The 19,800-nt window shown below is 37.5% G+C and overlaps 1 protein-coding gene and 1 pseudogene across 12 annotated transcripts in view; both read right to left on the bottom strand.

Annotated features, from left to right (window-relative positions):
• The window catches only part of RIMS2 (regulating synaptic membrane exocytosis 2), a 464,240-nt gene that overhangs the window by 428,498 nt on the left and 15,942 nt on the right, over positions 1-19,800 (bottom strand). The window lies entirely within an intron of this gene.
• On the bottom strand, positions 15,124-15,722 carry LOC118988964 (serine/arginine-rich splicing factor 10-like; annotated as a pseudogene).

Here is a 19,800-nt window from a genome sequence, read left to right as displayed (position 1 = left end):
GAAGTCTATTTCCTTTGCCAGACTGGAGAAGTTCTCCTTTATTATTTGTTCAAATAAGTTTTCCACTCGTGGCTGTTTCTTTCCCCCATCTGGTACCCCTATAATCCGGATGTTGGAACGTTTAAAGGTATCCTGGAGGTTCCTAAGCCTCTCCTCATTTTTTTGAATTCTCATTTCTTCATTCCTTTCTGGTGGGATGTTTTGTTCTTCCTTCTGGTCCATTCCATTGCTTTGAGTCCCAGTTTCCTTTCCATCGCCATTGGTTTCCTGGACATCTCCCTTCATTTCAATTAGTTTAGCCTTCATATGTTCCTCTAATTTGTGACTATAATCAACCAGTTCTGTGAGCATCCTGATAAACAGTGTCTTGAATTGTGCTTCTGAGAGGCTGGCAATTTCTCGGTCGCTGAGAGTTACTGGCTCTGGGACTTTGAGTTCTTCTTGCGCCATCTATTTGGCTGTTCGTGCCTGTTACGTAGCAGGATCGGAGCCCTAGGTGTTCACTATAGCAGGGCAACTCAGTCGCTGGGTTGTGACGCTGTATGTGGGGGCGGGGTCAGAGAGGAGCAATGGCGTCCCGTCTGCCGCCTCCCACCGCCGCAGCCACAGGTGCTGCAGCTGCCACCGTCACTGAATCCACGTGTTTTGTCCCACTGCACGTGAGTGTGCCACCGCCGTCAGCCCTCGCCCCCTGGGGCCTGCGTGGTCCGTCTCACTGTGCTCGAATGTGTGTCCTCGGTCCGTCTGCCCCACACCCTGACTGGGTCCGGGCCACTTGCACACCAAGGTCTGAGGATCTTTCCCGCCCGACCCAGCTCCGCTGCTGGCTCCGCCCCTCTTACCGTCCTGATTGAACAGTTAGTTGTTGTTGGACTTCCGTATAATTCAATTTTCTGTTCTTTGGCTGTGTCTTTGTTCTCCAGACCTTTGTTATATTCAAACTTGGTTGTGGGAGAAGGCACAGTGTTTCCACCTATGCCTCCATCTTGGCGGAAGTCTACTTCCTTCTTTTTCTGGGCTTAAGTTGCTGAGGTTTTGATTTTACTTTCTTGAAATAAATGCATTTGGTCATTTTCACCCATCTTCTTTTATGACAGATGGCCAGAAAGCCATCAAGTACCTTCAGAGGAACTTAGTTGCATCATACAAATTTGCCAAGTTGTATTTTCACTATTATTCAGGTAAAAATATTTTTAAAGTTTCTTTGTAACTTCTTTGTTAATCCTGGGGTTATTTGGAAGTGGACTTCTTGATTTCTAAATATATGGAAATTTTCTAATTATATTTATGTTACCAATTTCCAGTAATGTTCAGAGAACATACTCTGTATATTTTTATTATCTGATTTTTGTTGAGAAATTGCTTTATGATCCAGGATATGGTCAATTCTGGTGTTCCATGTGCACTCAAAAAGAACATACGTTCTGTAGGTATTGCGTGCAGTGCTCTACACATATCATAAGGTAGAGCATATTAATCATGTGTTCACATATTCTATATTATTACTAATTTTTTGCCTACTTGATCTATTGAGTGTCGGAAAAATCCATTATTTGGCTCCCCTTTCAGTCTTCTGCGATGTTCTTTGTTTTGGTTAGTTTTAGTCATATGAGCTTATCTCCAGAGTGCCTGGCTATTTTTGCGTACATGTAAGACATTTTATGAAAAACCGTAAAAATTATTTGGGCTTAGGATAACATTATCGTCCTCCAAAAAAAGTTGGCTTTTTTCGATTCCCAGTCAGGGCACATGCCTGGGTTGCAGGCCAGTTCCCAGCAGGGGATGCACGAGAAGCAACCATACATTGATGTTTCTCTTCCTTTCTCCTTCCCTTCCCCTCTAAAGATAAATAAATAAAATATTTTTTAAGTTGGCTTTTGTTTAAATAGGTGGCTAGAGTCACTAACAATCCTGGCTATCCTTAAACCAATCAATGATCCTAGACTAGGCTTTATTTATAAGTAGTCCATTCTATTTTGCATTTACCCTAACTCCTAAGGCATAGCCCTTCAGGGTCCCAACCCCAAGCCTGGGGAATTTGGTAGGAAATCCCCTCTTGGTGGACCCTAACCTCAAAATTCTGCTTCTTTAGCCCCAGTCTACGAGTATGTCAAAAGCTCTTCTCAGCTTCCTGGCCTCTCAGACACCTCTACTGGTAACAGAAGTTCCTCCTAAGGGAAAAAAGCCTCACATGCCCCGCTCACCTCTTCGAGTTTCCTTCTTCTCCAGGATCTTGTCCCCATAGTCTTCACAGATGTGTTAGCTCTCTGATACTTTCAAACAGATGATTTTTATATATGATCCATCTTTTCTAGTTGTTCTCAGTGGGAGAGTTAGTCCAAATTGCCTAATCCACCATCACCAGAAGTGCACCTCTCAATTCCTCTTATCTGTAAAATGAGGATAATGACAACGTCCTCAAACATATTATTAAAAGAGATTAGAGTGCCTATTACATACTAAGTGCTCAAGAACTTTCGGCTATGGTTTTGAGCTACCTTTCGCTAATCCAAAACAAGGCACAGTTAATACATATGTTGTGGTTTTGCCTGCCTATGATCCATTCTCCTCTAACACCTGAAAATTCCTATGACAAACTAGTCCTGAACTATTGAGTGACCTTGATGTAGTTGTCAACCAAGGTGCCATGTCCTCCTCTGATGAAAGGTGGGCAACTAATCAAAGCTAGTGCAGATCTGTGTCTCTACTGGTAATATGGCTTTTAAGAAGAAAGTGGTAAAGGTGATCCACACAAACAGTAAGTACCACCACGAACAGGCAATCCATTAATTTTGGCAAACTAGCTATCAAGAGCTATCCAAATTTCTGTCTTTTCCAGGGACTAGTTATTCTACTTTTCCGAGAGCTACCACCATACTCTTATCATAAATACATTTTCTTCTTAAGTTAACCAGCATCCATTTTTGTTGCTTGAAATTAAAATACTTAATTGATACCCCAATGGAGATCTCACTTTCAACAGTTTTCCATAGGTCCCTATTACTTAATCTTTCTGTCAACCAGGAAAAAGTAAAGAAAGTTTTGACATTACTCTGAAAGTTGCAAAAATGCTTCCTCTCTATTGTGATTAAAGAATCAGTACTGTATAACTTCTGTCTGTGCTGGTTCTTATTTGCTCTAGGCTCCATTCCTGCTCTTCCATGCTTTCTTTTTATTTCAGAAGGCAAGAAGCCAATAGACATTTCTCATACTCCCTTAATAGCTGGTTTCCTTAAGTTCTGACACTGGGAAACACCAGTAAAAATCTGATGGCAAGAGAAGACAAACCATTTTATTTTCTTCCTCCTGTTTCTAGTTCCTGCACAGACAGCAGCAGTATTCCAGGAACCTCAGCAGAAGTTTGATCATGGGTTCTGTCTACAGCAGCCAATAGCAGCACCAAACAACTGCCTTGCAAATGCTGGTTACTGCAACAGCAGTGCAGTTGCAGCAGAGGTAGCAGTGGGTGACTGCAGGCTCTAGAATCTTCTAAGGTGAGTCCACCATCATCAACAAGACTACAGGCTGTCTATATCACTAGATCCATAGGCTTCTAGGCTTTCTACAAAGCAGTAGCAGCTCCAGGAGTAGCAGTAATACTCCAAGAACCTTAGCATCACAGTACTTATGGGCTCAGTTTAACACCATTTTCATCTTTTAGTCTTAGAAGTGGCAGTGGCTTCCTGTAGTTGGTGAGCTTTCAGTAAATTCAGCACCCACTTCTTGCTTCTCCAACCCTTACTTTTTGTAATAAATTCCCTATATTAAATTCTCTTTGTTTGAAATACTTAAAGTAACTCTTTCTTTTTTAATTATACAACTTTCAGTGTCATGGGCATTTTCTGTTTCTATTTTTCCATTTTTGTGTTTCTTTTGTCCACTCATTTTTTTCATTTATCTACTCCACTTCTCTGCCCTCTCTCTTCATTCCTTTTTTTTTCTTCTTGACCTAGCTCTTAAGTATACTAATAGTATCTATGTCATTTTTTAATTATAATGACACTCAGGGCAAAACAGATTGAAATGTTTTCAATTTAAGTAATCAGTAGTTCAAATACAAAAACAATAAGTTCCTCAAAAATAATAACTCTTTATTAAAATCCAATTCTTGTTATAATTACAAATGTCAATATCTGGAAAATATGTAAACAGTACCATAATTCATCACTTGAGTGGCAACATCTTCTTAGCCCAAAAGACCTCAAGACAAGTAACAACTTTAATTAAAATATAGATTATAATTGATAGCCTTAGGTTATATTTCCTGTATCATTTTTAAAGTATCATCATTATCCCATAATAAACAAGAAAACCTTGGTACATGTTTCAGAAGATAACAATAAGACAATGTCAAAATATTTAACTCACCTAACAGTTTTTTAAAAAATCTATTAGTTGTGTCTAGAAGACAAAACAATTTCATCTGTTCACTTGGGATCACAAAATCAAACATTTGTTCAAAACTAAACTCTTGTTCGGACCAGAAACCCGGTACCTCCCTTGCACCACTCTAAAACACTCTCTGCCACCACCTCCCCTCCCCTACGTCAATATACTCAAATCCTGTACCCTTACTGCCATTGTATTTAAAATAAAACCAAACTCTTTGCCACATCATATAAGTCTCTGCCTAATCTGGCTGGCTCCTGCGTAGTGGTCCATCCTCAATTTCTCTACTTTCCTTATCCAACACATAGAAATAAGGAAAATAATCAACTTAACTCAACATACAGAAACACACATGCATGCACAAAGTCCTTTTCAGTCCTTGGGCAAGACCCACCTATGCAAGTTCCCTACATACTTTGCCTCCTGTCCTCTCTCTTCTTCCAGAGAAGTGGCTAAAATTAAAGTTCATGACATCTTTCCTAGGCAAATCATAGGTAGCAAGTAAATTGATACTCAATCAAAAATTCAAGGTGGAAACTGCACTGTTCAGCAGGGAATACATTAATATAGAATGGATACTGAATATTCATTCAAGAGATCTCCCCTTTCTCCCATGTAGTGAAGAGTAAACCATCTTTCATGTGCTTTCCCCTTCTACCTCCCCCCTTTCTTCCCCCCACTCTCTCATGTACATGCATCCTTACACCCCCACATCCTCATTTCTGGCTACTCCAAAATGTTTAACTTACATTTACCTTCAGTTTCAGCTTTTAGAGTATTTCTAATACTATACTAAAATTCCCTCACATTGTACCCCTTCATAACTCCTACAGTACTTTGAAATGCTTTAAATAATGTGTCTTTAATTCCTTAAAAATGTATTACTGAGCACCTACCAAGCACTGTGCTAACCTCAAAAAGGAATAGCGTGATACATCATCACACACAGTTCCTGTCCTCACTCTCCACATAAAAATTACTTCTTAATAATTAGTTTAACCTGTAAATAACTATCTGCTTAAGGACATAACATTATTTAATCAGCCATTTGGAAAATTTAAGGTTACTTTATTCTTATTTGCTATTTGGGAAATATAAATGATTCTTTTTTTCTCTAATGTGCTACAGATTGAGGAAAGAAGATTAAAGAGTAGGAGAGTAGTAGATGCCCCAAGAAGTCATTCACGAATGGGGAAGATGTATCAAATGGTGAAACTAGGATAAACACAGACAGGTTGCACCAAGTTGATTATTTTGCTGTGGGCCCACCCTGTTCTCATCACACCTGGCACACAAGAGAAACTGCCTTGTCATTAGTTGTCTTTGGGCCACAAGCATAACAACAACCCTGTTTCAAAAGACAACTATTTTTTTCTATTTTACTGAGGCTATTATAAAAAAGCTATGTCTTCAGAGGGTCTGTTAGTCAAGGTGATCACTCCATATAAACCCCAGGAAAATATTGATGAAATTTAATTATAATGTCATCCTAGTGTTCCTCAACCTTTCTCTTAAGTAACTACAATAAAGCGCTTACCCACATTTCAATAATACTCAGGTCCAAGTGAACTGATAGTCTAAAGAAATTCCCTAAAGACAAACCAGAAGCAACTAAACCACAACTTATGAAAAAAACGTATGCAACAGAATGGGAAAAAATACTCTTAGATAATATTGGAGTTTTTTCTTTGGGAAAAAGTGTACATTAGGAAAATACCTTAATAAGCTACTTTCAAATGGAAGGGGAACTCTAAGGGAACAGTTTTGATATGTATAAAAGTTAACAGAAATTAAGCTCTTGCTGGTGTAGCTCAGTGGACTGAGCAGGGGCTTATAAACCAAGTGGTTGCTGGTTCGATTCCCAGTCAGGGCACATACCTGAGTTGCAGGCCAGGTCCCCAGTTGGGGGAATGTGAGGGGCAACCACACATTGAAGTTTCTCTCCCTCTATTTCTCCTTCCCTTCCCCTCTCTCTCTAAAGAATAAATACATAAAATCCTTTTAAAAAAGAAATTGGAGAAAGAAGAAATAGAGGAGAAAAGAAAGGGGGAGCAAAAAAAAAGGTGGGTTAACATTATGTCCATAAGTTGGAACCCAAGTGCTCAGTGACTTTTAAGAGGAGGAAAGTATAATTCTATCTGAATTGTCCACCTCATTCTCCAGAGAAATGCTATGAACACTATTGCTTAATATGAGTAAAATTTTAGAATCCAGAATATAGGGCTGTGTCCCACATTTGGCTTGAAGACGGAACAAAGATAAAAGCAAAACATAGAGCAAAAAGTAAACAGTGGAATGTTTAATTTATTTTGTTGTAATTGTAATGATATATTCTATAAGTATTAAAAAACAATAGAGAGCTCTGCAGGAGACATGATGCATGAGCAGGCACATTGTCTTGATGAAGCTGCCAGTTGCCCATAGCTGCACCCATTTCTGTCACACTGTATCTCTCAGCTGAAGAAAAACGTTGAGGTAGTACTCCTTATTAATTGTTTGGCCTGGAAGGGCATATTCTTGATGGACTTCTTTCCAATCAAAAACACAGTTAACATAGTCTTGATCTTGCTGTGACTTTGCCGCCTCTTCTTTCGGGGTGGAGAACCAAATGACTTCCACTGGGACAACTCAGCATTCATTTCCAGATCATAGCTGTAGACCCACCATTCATTTCTGGTTATGATCATCTTGAGGAAATATGGTTCATTGGTAGTGGTTTGAAACAAGTTATTAGCAACTGCAGCATGATGTTTATTCTGCTTTGGTGTCAGAAGCCATGAAACAAATTTTGCCAGGACACGTTTCACACTGAAATCCTGCATCGAAATCTCGGACACAGTAGTTTTTGGAATCCCCAGATCAGCTTCTGGTTCTTGCACTGTCAGCTGCCAGGCTTTGTTGATTGCAGCCCATACACATTCAACATTTTCAGGTGTTTTGCTTGTTGCAAGCTTTCTAGAATGTGGATCACTTTCAACAGATTTTCGACCATCTTTGAAGCATTTGTGCCACATTTTTATTTGCGATGCACTTACTGTATTGTTCCCCAATGCCTTCTGAATCATCAGAATAGTTTCCATTGAAGAGTGTTCAAGATTAATGCAAAATTTGATGCAAATTCATTGCTCTACTCTCTCAGTCTTCTGAATTTGACACCCACACAGTACACATGCTCACTCAATGGCATCTACAATCCCCACTGACAAGTATAGTGAAGTCCTCATTGTTCACACATGTACATTCCAATACACTGTTCTTGGCTGCCAGGTTACATCTATGTCCTGCAAACCATTCTCATTATATTAACAGTGGCTGGGCTTTTTCCAGACAGACCTCATACACTATAACAGCATATGTGTAAAGTATATGATGTATATATATGGAATATGTAAAAACAAACAGTTGTGTAGGGTGGAAAGAGATTAGAGAATTTGGTCTTTTTAAAGAATGTATTATTGTTATTAAGTTTTATACTAAAAATTGAAATAAATAAATAGTCTTTGAATTTTCTATTTCTATATAATGTAGTCAATGCTCTAGGTAAAAGTATCTAAAAGATGGTGATTTCAGCACCTAAGATGGTAAGAGGAGAATTAATATAAATTTAGAACTATTACTACTTGGATCAATTTGAAAAGGTTACGAACAGCCTTGAAATACACATTTGTCAAACTACAGATAAGTCCATAGCAGGGCTTATTTGGTCAAGCAGTTTGCAGAATTTTAAGAACAAAAAACTTTTAAAATACTATTATTTTTTAGTTACAACAAGACTTAAAAAAAACAATTGTCAGGTTAATAATGACAATAGTAGAGTGAGGCTGAGTTACTGATTAACTATTTTCAGCATGTTTTTTTTTTAAAGACACCCCACTTTCCAGACGCAAGAGGGCAATTTGCTATTATCAACAATCTCAAAAATCCTTTAGTGAAGAAAATGTTCAAGGACAAAGATGAATTTCACCTGTGTTCTTCTCACTTCCTCTCACACTAGTCTCATCATCTAACCTCAACACCGACCTTCAACATAAGCAAATGAATCTAAATTCAGATAGGGATAGCAAAAACAACACTAGTAACAGAAAAATGTAACCCAAAAGTCATAATACCTATTTTTTCCTATTAAAGTCTATTGCATATCTTCTGTGTCAGGTGCTTTATATTTGTATCTCCCCATAATCCTATGAAAAAGACACTACGGTCCTCAATTTACAGATAAAGCAACAGAGTCCAAGAGATTGACTTGCTCAAGATCACGCAATTGACTACCAAACTAGGATATGACCCAGAGCTGCCTAATGCCAAAGCCTTTCCTCTGTACTTCTTACACACAGTGTGCTGCCATGACTTCTTGAAACCTAAGCAAGCACAGGATTAGGAGGAAAATAAGCAGAAAAAGCAGTATTTGCAGTCATAAAGATACAGCCACTTACAAAGCTATTTTAACCGATTGGACTAAGACTATAGAAACTGCCCTAAATTCTAAGGAGATGAACACAAGAGGGAAATTTTTACTAGACCTAGTACCTTATAATGTTACAAAAGTCAGCTCAACTCTAAATCAAAATCCTTCTGACCCTAGTAACTTTAAGCAGAAGTAAAAGTGAAGTAGCAAAGCCATAAAAAACAACTACTGAGAATAGAGTCCTGAGCCTAGGCCAGATACGAAGAGTTCTAAACTGAGGATTAAGCATTGCTTATAAATAGTTAGAAAAGGGTCCAGGAAAGAGAACTAGATTAGAAACTGACTCTAAACTGGGAGGTTATAACAGAGATTATTCATGAATCACAGAGTGAATGAGAACTGTGGGGTAAAGCCAGGATAAAACTGAGAAATGTGAACTGGAAAGGGTGGGAAATAAGACAGTGTTTGAAAACACTGGAAATACTGAAACATATGGTAAATCGTGAGACAGTAAATTGTGAGCTATGGCTTGGTTATATAAATTCCTGCCGCAAAATCTGGTGGCAGATTGGAAGCATGTGTTCCAAAACAATTCCTTACGATTCCTATTAAAGTTGAAGAAAATGAGTAATGAGAGTTTTGTGCCTTTAATGTTATGCCTTTGTCTCTTCAAAGGTGTATTTAGCATAAGTTTTTATTTTTCCTATTTTTAACTTAATCTTTATTGTATTTTTTCCATTACCATTTAGACCCTTATACCCCCCTTCCCCCAGCAATCACCACACTGCCGTCCATGTCTATAAGTACTTTTTTCTTTTTCTTCAATCCTTCCATCCCCTAACCTACCCTCACCGCTAGCTGTCATCCTGTTCTCCATCTATGAGTTGTCCCCATTTGCCTGGCTAGTTCGGTTTGTTCATCAAAGTCCACATGAGTGAAATCGTATAGTATTTATCTTTCTCTAACTGGCTTCTCTCACATAGCATAACCCATACTGTCACAAAGGGTAAAATATTCTTCTTTTTTATGGCTGAGTAAGATTCCACTGTGAAAATGGCCCATGGTCGCTTATCCACTCATCTACTAATAGCCACTAGGTTCGCTTCTATATCTTGTCAATTGTAAATAACTCTGCAACGAACATAGGGCTGCTTATATTCTTTCAAATTAGCGTTTTGGGTTTCTTTGGATATATTCACAGAAGTGGAATACCTAGATCGAAAGGCAGATGCATTTTTAATTTTTTGAGGTATCTCAATACTGCTTTCTACAGTGGCTGCACCAAACAGCATTCCCACGAACAACGCAAAAGAGTTCCCCTTCTCCACATCCCTGTCAGAACTTGTTTGTTCATTTATTGATGATAGCCATTCTGACAGGTGATATATCACTGTGGTTTTAATTTGCATTTCTCTGATGATTAGTGATGTTCAGCATCTTTTCATATGTCTATTGGCCATCAGTATGTCCTCTTCGTAAAGTGTCTATTCAGGTCCTTTGCCCATTTTCTAATTGGGTTGTCTGAGTTTTGGGTGTCCAGTTTTGTTAGGTTCTTTATAAATTTTAGACATTAAGCCCCAGATGTAAAGATGTATTGGCAAATACGTACTTTCATTCTGTGGGTTGTCTTTGTATTTTGTTGAAGATCTCCATTGCCGTGTAAAAACATTTTAGTTTGATGTAGTCCCATTTGTTTACTTTTCTTTTTCTTTCCCTTGCCTGCAGAGATATATCCAATAAATTATTGCTATGAGCAACGTCAGAGATTTTCCTGCCTATGTTTTCTTATGTGATTTTTATGGTTCTGGGTCTAACATTTAAGTCTTTGACCCATTTTTAATTTATTCTCGAATGTGGTGTAAGAGGTGGTCTAGTTTTATTTTTCTGCATTTAGTTGCCCAATTTTTTCCAATAACATTTATTGAATAAACTATCTTTAGTCCATTGCATGTGCTTGCTTCTTCTCTCAAATATTAATTGACTATAAACGTGTGGGCTGGACTTCCGGCCAAGATGGAGGCATAGGTAGACACACTGTGCCTCCTCGCATAACCAAAATAAGGACAACAAATTTTTACAAACAAAATAACAACCAGAACTGACAGAAAATTGAACTCTACGTAAGTTGGACAGACAAGGAGCTGAAATAGACACATTCATCCAGACCAGTAGGTGGGGTGGAGTCAGGCGGCAGAGCACAGAGGTGTTGCAGCACTAGAAGCAGTGACACCCAGGCACCTAAGGCACCCCAAACACACAAGACCACAGAAGGTAAACCCGGGGTGCGCAGGCAGCGGCTGAAAGACCCCAGGTGCAGAATGGCAATGGACAGACCCACCAAAACAGCGATTGTGAAGCAAGGCACTGCACACAAGGCACCTGAGTGACCAGGCAGCAATCCCACATTTGCATGCAGATACCTGGGGAGCAGTGTAGACTGCACAACCCAGGGGCCCAGCACCGGGAAATAAAGCCTCAAAGCACCAATTGAAAACACCTGCGGGAGTTGACGTGCAGAGAGAGACTCCCAGCCTCACAGGAGAATTCGTTGGAGAGACCCACAGGGTCCTAGAACATACACAAGCCCACCCACCCAGGAATCAGCACCAGAAGGGCCCAGTTTGCTTGGGGGAAGTGGCAGAAGGGACTGTGGTCCCACAGAAAGCCGAGCAAGCACCACTGTTCCTTCTTGAACCATGTCCCCACATACAGCGTCACAACCCAGCCACTGGGTTGTCCAACCCTGGTGAATACCTAAGGCTCCACCCCTCATATGTAACAAGTGTGACCAGACTAAAAAAAAAATAATGGCCGAAACAGAACAGATCAAAGCTCCAGAAATAACACAAATAAGCTACCAAGAGATAGCCAACCTATCAGATGCACAATTCAAAGCACTGGTGATCAAGATGCTCACAGAACTGTTTGACTTTGGTCGCAAATTAGATGAAAAAAATGAAGGCTACACGAAGTGAAATGAAGCAAAATGCACAGGGAACCAATAGTGACGGGAAGAAAACTGGGACTCAAATCAATGGAGTGGACCAGAAGGAAGAAATGAACAACCAAACAGAAAAGAATGAAGAAACAAGCATTCAAAAAAATGAGGAGAGGCTTAGGAACCTCCAGGACATCTTTAAACATTCCAACATCCGAATTATAGGGGTACCAGAATGGGGAAAGAAACAGCCATGAGTGGAAAATTTATTTGAACAAATAATGAAGGCGAACTTCCCCAGTCTGGCAAAGGAAATAGACTTCCAGGAAATCCAGGAAGCTCAGAGAGTCCCAAAGAAGGTGGACCCAAGAAGGAACACACCAAGGCACATCAGAATTACATTAGCCAAGATTAAAATGAAGGAGAGAATCCTAGAAGCAGCAAGAGATAAGGGGACAGTCACCTACAAGGGAGTTCCCATCAGACTGTCAGCTGATTTCTCAAAAGAGACCTTACAGGCAAGAAGGGGCTGGAAAGAAGTATTCCAAGTCATGAAATCCAAAGACCTACATCCAAGCCTGCTCTATCCAGCATAGCTTTCATTTAGAATGGAAGGACAGATAAAGTGCTTCTCAGATAAGGTCAAGTTCAAGGAGTTCATCATCACCAAGCCCTTACTATATGAAATGTTAAAGGGACTTATCTAAGAGAAAGAAGATAAAAAACATGAACAGTGAATGGACAGCAAACTGACTGTTATTAGCAACCACACCTAAAACAAAAGCAAACTAAGCGGACACCTAAAACAGGAGTGGAGCCACAGAAATGGAGATCACATGGAAGGTTAGCAACAAGGAAGTGGGGGGCTGGGGAGAAGGTACAGAGAATAAGTAGCATAGATGATGGGGAGAAAATAGGAGGGCAAGAGCAGTGTGGGAAATGTAGAAGCTAAAGAACTTATGACATATGGACATGAACTAAAGGGGGGGAAGGTGGGTGGGAGGGGGTTTGCAGGGTGGAGAGGAATGAAGAGGGGGGAAATGGGACAACTGTAATGGTATAATCAATAAAATATATATATTTTTTAAAATACTAAGTATTTTTAATATTTTATTTATTTATTTTAGAGAGGAAGGGAAGGAGAGAAGGAGAGAAATATCAATGTATGGTTGCCTCTCGTGAGTCCCCTGCTGGGAACTGGCCTGCAACCCAGGCATGTGCCCTGACTGGGAATCGAACCACGATCATGTGGTTCGCAGGCCCACGCTCAATCCACTGAGCTACACCAGCCAGGGCCAATAAAATATATTTTTTTAAAAAAGAATCTTTCCCAAGCAACTGGCTGTCTTGTAGATGCCAATAGTTGAATGAGGACAAATAGGTTGTTTTTATATACTGTACTTCAGTAATCAATGAAAACAGTTTACTCCTGGGGCCCCTAAAGGCTTCGATAGGCCTCCTGGTAGCACAGCATTAGATCATTCCTCAACTACCACTCTGCTGTCTCAAGTCACAGCTTCCTCATTTCAAAACACCTCAGGATTTTATAAATGGGAATATGACCAAAATGTAATACAATACTGAAATTTGGAAAACCAGCCTGGAAAGAGAGTTAAGTCACAACGACTGTGAGATTTGGGATTACATTTAATCTCTTTTCATCCAGAAAAGTTACAAACAAAATACTTTCTGTAATTAAGCCTTCTTATAAATATATTAAATCTTCCCTCTGTGGTTCCCTTAGAATCCATCTAGAATCCCTCTAGATTCTATTATATTAACTTTATTGTTATAAAAAACTTCCCATTTAACTAAAAAATAGTGCAAAACAGTGACAAAGACGATCCAAATGAAAAATCATGGACTCTAGTATCTGCCACTTACTTACTGTGTAATCTTCCAAGTTTGAAATTAATAAAACAAGGATAAAAATAACCTCCATTTTATACCTCCCTTATGTGTATTCTGCTATATTTTCAAAATCTTTATAAATTAATTTCAAACACTTCTATATTCTTAGATGAATAACTTTATGTGAAGTTTAAATATGTGGCAGAAATAAGACAAATATGAGTGATGGAATCAATATACATAGGCAAGTGAGCTTCATATCCTAATAAGAAACTAAGGAATCCAAAACATTTTGATACTATAAAAGTTATTTATCCACTATATACAGAATATGTCCCCTATAAAATATACATGTCATTCACTAAAAAGTATAACTTGGTGAACATCTTCTCAATTACAGAACATGCTAAATCAGCTGGGATAACAGCTCCCTGTCTGCCTCAAAACCACCTAATTATAGCACTAATTATAGTGTTCTTCATATCTAATGCAAAATGAAAGACTTTCAGGGGATTGTTTCCTAATGTGTTTGAGGAGGCAAAGTTAACAATTTAATAAATTCTAGTATATTACAGTCACTGCACAATAAACTCATTTATTACAGATTAAACATCATTTTTTCATTATTTGTATTAATGGAATCCAAAGAGAAATAAATAAGATACTTTTAAACGGCAGTAATCACAAAAATTACTTATCTTTGATAGTATATTGGGTTTTAAAATTACATTGGATATGAATGGTGTAAAATATTGTCACAAACAATACACCTCAAACAAAACAATGAGGCCACACTATAATGTTATTCACTAGATTGTGCTAGGTGGACATTTATTGAATAAGTGAATTTTTCATCTATTTCTCCCCAATTACCTAGGACAATTTTTCCTCAGAGTAAGGGCTCAGTAAATGTTTCCTGAATATACTGACTAGAAAAGAGGTGAGAAGAGATGGAACCTTTTAGCTGGATGTCAAGTATTATAATTGGAATTTACCTGGGAATGAGTGTTTAAGGAAGATGTAAATTGCACATGGCACACAGGTAAATAAAGTCAGATACCAACAAAGCAAACCATTAAGCGGAAAACAGTGGCACAGTGGCAAGATTTGCCAATAGTAAAAAAATGTAACCGACTTTAAGAGATAACCAAGAAAAAGTTTATACTGGACCATACCTTTTCTCACCCAATTCAGTTTGAGACAGACCAACAGAGGCACTGTAAAGAGACTCCAGCTGCCTTTCTTGATATTCAGACATCCTAGTTTCCAGTAATTATGGACCTGATACCCATGAATCAATATAAACCTATTCAAATTTAGGGATTGGTTTCTACAAGCACAAAGCTGAATTTCCTTTTACATGTCCTGAAATGCATACTTTTATACTTGAAGGGACTTCAATTATTCCATGTAGTTTCAATAACATTCTTTTATCTTTTTAGACCAAAGCCAAAATATTCACATTGTATTCATACTACAGAACCTTCCACCCACCTTTTGGTCACTTTAACTACTCTTCTTTGTTTCTTTTCCCACTTTCTCAGATCTTTCTTGAAGTGTAGTAAGCAGAACTGTACTGGGTATTCCAGCTGCTGTTTGATCTATCATTGTTGGAATGGCTTCTGCTATGCTGTGGGCTTCTAGTCAGTCTACTGTTTCTAAGGCTATAGATCTTCTACACTTGTAATCAAAGGACCAACTTCTTGATCTCCTTCCATAACTTCAGCTTTTAGAGCATCTATATCTGCCATCATCATCATAGCGTGAAGAACTGTACACATTCCTCCCTTCCCTGGCTTTCATCTGATTTGGAGTCTTCCAATCCCCCTGTGCAAACTGTATTTCAGTTTGGCAATCACAAATGCATTTTCTGTACAAATTATGTAAATGGAAAGCACCTTCGGTGTCATGAGCATCTTCAAATCAAACATAAGTATATCATCTTGGCTTGTAGAAATCAAGTGGAACATACCCATACACTACAGGACCATAATGACCAAATCCGTGTTGTAAATCTTCAGACCTGATATCATCGACCACATTCCTTACTAAGAGACACGTTGGAGGGAGCACAGGTAGCAGGACATGATCATGGGTGAGGCTCCACAGGGACACTAACAGGCTCAGCAAACCATCCATGGCTCCAGTGATGACGACTCCTATCCTTCATTTTCTTTATGTGGTGAATCACATTTATTGGTTTGCAAATCTCTACAGATTATTACATTGGATAACATCTCTAGGTAAACTATTCTCTCAATAAAATTTACGAATCTCCATGACAGTTTTTCAGTACAGGGTGGGGCAAAAGTAGGTTTATAGTTGTTCCTATGGAAAATATAATAATTAATAAATAGTAATAAACTCTATTTCATGTACTCACAACTGTAAACCTACTTTTGCCTCACTCTGTATTTTAATAACTATGTACTGGTACATATCATTTAAATACCCATCCTACAAACAAGGCCCTTTATATCTCACCCTCACTGTATCCCTTCCTCCCATCTTCCATGCATCTCGTAATTGAGAAATACTGGCCATTCCCCCAGAATGCCCTTCTCCTCTACATACTAAATTACAATTTTCCTGTAAAGCCAGTTTGAATGTTAGCTTTGTTTATAAAGCCTTCTAAATTCTCCGTATTCATATACCATCTGTCTCTTTTTCAGCTCAACTAATACATAATACCATAAAGCATTTATTATGCATTTAATTATTCATTTTCATGACTCTTGCACCCTAGACTTTGAACACCTCAAGTGTAGAGACTGTGCCCTATTCCTCTCTATTTTCTAAATGAGTACAGTGGTTACTGTATACCAGAGAAACTCAAAACACAGTTATTTAAAATAAGAATGAATAAACACTTCAACAAAAAATAATCATTGTCTTTACTATACTCTATGCTATGATGGAAAATCATACATGCAAACTTAAACATGTACAAGAGTACACCTATTTTTTCTAAATTACTTTAGAGAGCACAGAGTGTATATATGGCTTTGTAAAAGCAGCACCATGCAGCATCTCTCTCTGGCCTTCTCAGTGGATCGTCTCAAGTAGTCCAGCCTAATTAACACTTTTACCACAATGGGGTTATTATTAATGAGTTCTTTGTCTTACACACATGTTATTTAGTTTTAATTTAATTTGTCCTTATTTTCACATTTTAATATATAAATTATGTATAATTGCTATCACTAACCTCATCAGCATCATCATTATCTCATATTAAATGTCTCTATTAAAACATAAATTATTTTGTCATTTTTTATTGTTTGTCCTTCTTTTCTTTTTTCTCCTTCCTTTTATTTTTTCTTTTTTATTGGCTTTTGGTGGTAACAATTAGCAAGAGAATTGATCATGACAGAATTTCACAGTGAATTTATTTAATTTTAAAAATAAAAATAATTTAAATAATTTTAAAAATTTAGTAAAGAAAATCAGACTTTTTTAAAATAGTTTTAATCCGTCAGGAAAGCAACTGTGAATTTTTCAAAACTTTAATTACTGAAGTGAAAGTTTAAATCACGAGTTAACAATATAATTAGGATCTCAATTTGGATTTCTATGCCCTGATAATTCTTCTCTTCCTCAAACTTAATGTCTTTTTGCATGAAAAAAAGTCATCACAAAGCAAGGGAGCCAAATAAACATTGCCAGCACCTTACCAGAAAGTAAAATATTTTACTTTTAAAAGTGTCTACAAGTGAAAAATAACAAAGCACAAGGCAGAACTGCTTATTTACCAGTCTGCAAGGAAATTGCCAACACTATACTTTAAACCAAAAGGGAAAAAACAAAAAGATAAAATGAGTGGCACTTTCAACAACACTATTAGTATCTGAGAGGACATTAGTATTACACAGCATTTGAGAGGATACAAAGACAACCTTAACCAAAGGATTACTCAGTACTGTTTTCAATGCAGATTAGTGAATCTACAGTTAGTAATCTAGTTAATAACTGATACTACAACCCCTGAAGGGAAATAGCTAAAAAAATTATTTGTCCTACAAAGTACCCAAAAAGTGAAGTATTCAGTTCAGTAAATGGAGATTTTAAAACAAAGTATTACCGCAATATTGTATAAATTTGGAAAAGAAGTATAACTTCCGAAAAACTTGAAATTCAAATAACACTATTTCATTCCTAGTAATGTTCTTGTTGTAAAATCTTGCTGTAGATTTAAATTTCACATTAAATAATGTCTTCAAGAGGAAGAATCTAATCAATCCCAAGTTGCTGCAACACCAACTACTTTTGGCTCTATACAAAAAAATGAATTCAGAATTCTACTCTCTGCTGTTCCAAACTTCAGTATCTTGTCTATTCAAAATGGAAGTATTTACTTTAAAGATTTTATTTACTTATTATTAGAAAGAGGGAAAGGGAGGGAGAAAAAGAGAGAGAGAGAAACATCCATGGGCTGCCTCTCACATGCCTCCAACTAGGGACCTGACCTGCAACCCAGGCATGTGCCCGACCCAAGCACCAACTGATGACCTTTTTGGTTCCCAGGCAGGCACTCATTCCATTGAGCCACATCGGCCAGGGCTGAAAGTGTTTATTTTAATGTGTTTGGTTTAAAACTAAGCATCAATATTGTAATTCTCGCTTTACAGATTTTGTTAATGGTTAGTAACTGGTTTCAAAAATGGCTTATTTAACCGACAGTTTCAAATGTCTAAATAAACTTTAAAATTTTCCACAAACCATGTATATTATTAATGAGTATGACAAAGTATATAGGTTCCAAGCAATAATTCAACCTCATAATTTGGCTAAAATGATTCACCAGGGTTAGTAAATGTTATAATTTGAGTCCTAAAGCCAGTAGAATATTATATATACTTTAAAAAGAATATCAATGTGATTTTTAAGTAATAGATATTCTTCAAAAGTTCAAGTGGAGCCCTGATCAGTGTTGCTCAAGTGGATGTCAACCCACAGAGCAAAAGATTGCTGGTTTGCCTAGTCAGGGCACACACCTAGGTTGCAGGTTCATCCCAGTCTGGGCATAAGTTGGGTAGAAGGGGCAACCAATGAATTTTTCTCTCACATCATTGTTATTCTCCCCTCTCTTTCTCCCTTCCTTCCCTCTCTCTAATAAATACATAAATAAATAAACAAGTTTTTAAAAGTTCAAGTAGCTATGAGTTCCATTCACAATATAAAAACAAATTACAACTTCCCACTTGTCAATGAAAGAAAAAGGGTGGTTAAGGAATATTACCACCAACTACTGAAGAAAAATTTAAAGAGGATGAATTTTCAAAATTTGGACTAATAGCATAAAAGAGTTTCCATCAACTTTTTTATTTAAAAAGAAATTAGTTCTTTCCTGTAATTTGCTACCAATTACTTACATAGTGTTTTTTAATCATTGGTGACTTGAAAGAACTTGAAGAGATCACTGTTAAACAGCCTTGATCAGGAATTATACATATATTCCAAAAATAAAGAAATAAACCACATTTTTTAAAAAAGTTATACACAGAGGTCAACTAGTTTCCCATTTTAGATGTCAGAAACATATTATTCAAAAATTTTTACATTTCTAGGACTTTAATGGTTTCACGGCTTATATTTAAGTCTTTTATCCACCTTGAATTTATTTTGGTGTATGGTGTAAGTTGGTGCTCGAGTTTCATTTTTTTGCATGTGGCTGTCCAGTTCTCCCAACACCATTTGTTGAAAAGGCTGTCTTTACTCCATTTTATGTTATTGCCCCCTTTGTCAAATATTAATTGACTGTAGAGAGTTGGGTTTATTTCTGGGCTCTCTGTTCTATTCCATTGGTCTATGTGCCTGTTTTTGTGCCAGTACCAGGCTGTTTTGATTACAGTGGCCTTGTAGTACAGTTTGATATCAGGTATTGTAATCCCCCCTACTTTGCTCTTCTTTCTCAAAATTGCAGCAGCTATTCGTGGTCTTTTGTAGTTCCATATAAATTTTCGAAGTGTTTGTTCTATGTCTGTGAAATATGCCATCAGCACTTTAATAGGTATTGCATTAAATCTGTAAATTGCTTTGGGTAGTATGGACATTTTGATGATGTTAATTCTTCCAATCCATGAACACGGTATATGTTTCCATTTATTTGTGTCTTCCTTGATTTCTTTCTTCAGTGTTGTGTAGTTTTCTGCATACAGGTCTTTTACCTCCTTGGTTAGGTTTATTCCCAGATATTTTATTTTTCTTTTTGCTATAT

This window comes from Sturnira hondurensis, unplaced genomic scaffold (genome assembly GCF_014824575.4).
Source record: "Sturnira hondurensis isolate 20B ecotype Veracruz unplaced genomic scaffold, ASM1482457v3 Scaffold0006413, whole genome shotgun sequence".
Taxonomy (NCBI): domain Eukaryota; kingdom Metazoa; phylum Chordata; class Mammalia; order Chiroptera; family Phyllostomidae; genus Sturnira; species Sturnira hondurensis.
The sequence above is the reverse complement of the archived record's forward strand: the minus strand, read 5'-3'. Positions and strand labels throughout refer to the sequence as shown.